Source organism: Berghia stephanieae, chromosome 2 (assembly GCF_034508935.2).
Source record: "Berghia stephanieae isolate SIO BIC M18660-M18661 chromosome 2, UCSD_Bste_1.3, whole genome shotgun sequence".
Taxonomy (NCBI): domain Eukaryota; kingdom Metazoa; phylum Mollusca; class Gastropoda; order Nudibranchia; family Aeolidiidae; genus Berghia; species Berghia stephanieae.
Genome location: NC_088361.1, coordinates 101,284,125 through 101,285,508, shown reverse-complemented (window position 1 = coordinate 101,285,508; position 1,384 = coordinate 101,284,125). Strand labels below are relative to the sequence as shown.

General features: G+C 39.6%; 1 protein-coding gene across 1 annotated transcript in view; it reads right to left on the bottom strand.

Annotated features, from left to right (window-relative positions):
- Positions 1–103, bottom strand: part of LOC144966058 (uncharacterized) — an 18,430-nt gene extending 18,327 nt beyond the window's left edge. Inside the window, exon 1 of the mRNA XM_078902077.1 lies at positions 1–103. This exon is cut by the window's left edge and continues 254 nt beyond it. The gene's annotated coding sequence lies outside the window, so the exon portion shown is untranslated.
- Between the last annotated feature and the right edge of the window lie 1,281 nt (positions 104–1,384).

Below are 1,384 nucleotides of genomic sequence, written 5' to 3'. Positions count from 1 at the left end.
TGCTATGCTAGTCAGTTATAATTTAATCCATTCATTTTCACCGATTTTCTATGCAAGTCCGCGATAAATTCTGGCTGTGTCTATGGCGTTATGGATGACGACTGCTGGGTCTTATCGAGGCAAATTCTGCATTTCATTCCACCGTACACACTGGTGGCCAAAAAATTACACGTTTTTAAAAAGGGTGGCCTGAAGACTCTGTCGTCAAATATCTAGTGATTAAAATGATTCTCGCCATTCAAAACACTCAAACCTGGGACTTCGTAGAAGATCTCAAAAAGTCTCAGGTTTGAGAATTATTTGAAAAGGTGAAGGTGGGTTTAATTGATCGATATTGAAAGAAGGATTTTTCTATCCAAAATGTTAACGACGCCTTTTGCCAGAATTGGGCAGCCATTGAGATATCCGCCAGCCTGTGACAGGTTTTTGGATAAGGAAGTCTGGCTATCATGTTCATGTCACCAAATGACTGTTTAAATAGAGATTGCGTTACCAAAAACCTCTCATTTATTCATATCATACAAATGGTACCAATCTTCTCAAAACGGTATTGGATAGAGTAGTCCTTCGGAGTCATTGGGTCTATGGAGCCGAAGTTTATCCCGGTTTCTATAGCGTGAAACGGACAATAGCAATTGCTTGCTATCCTTTGGATAGAACGCTAGTCTATCGTAAAGTACTTTCCGCCTGATCTAACAGACCTAGCTATCCGATCACTTCTGGATGGACAGGAGGGTCAGACAAAAAATGACGACATCACCCTTGATCGATCTCGGTCCTTTTGAGTGTGAAGCAAGTGCTCTACCAACTGAGCTATCCAGGCCTCTATGTTGGATAGAATTCAATGATAAAAGTTGAATTTTTATCTTAATTCGTAAAACATGAGTTGAAATAAGTTTCTTTATTCATGAGAATAACGTTTTTTATCGACGTCTACTTTCAAAAACCTCAATTTCCCCATATATATATTTTTCTCTTTCTTTCAATTCCTTTTTCCTGTTCTACTGTATCCCGGTATAACACCAGATTGCCACGGTCGGTCACAAATATAATGTGCGACTATTTCTTCGATTCGCATGAAATTTTGTAACTCCCAAATGTCATTTGATTTCAATTTTTAAAAGTAAGTCCTTCATAGCCATCGGGCCCATGTGGCTGGAGTTTATCCCGATTGCATTAGCGTGAAACGGACAATAGCTATTGCTTTCTATCATTTAAATGAGCTTTTATGTAGTGCAATATCCACTAAATGTGCTCAAAGTGCTTTACAAGGGGCCCCTGGCCAACAGGAACAGTTAACATTTAGGATGGGACATGACGCCTCTTAGGCGATGTTACAATTTTTTCGGAAAGAGACAACGCTGTTAACGGCCGGGTACTACTT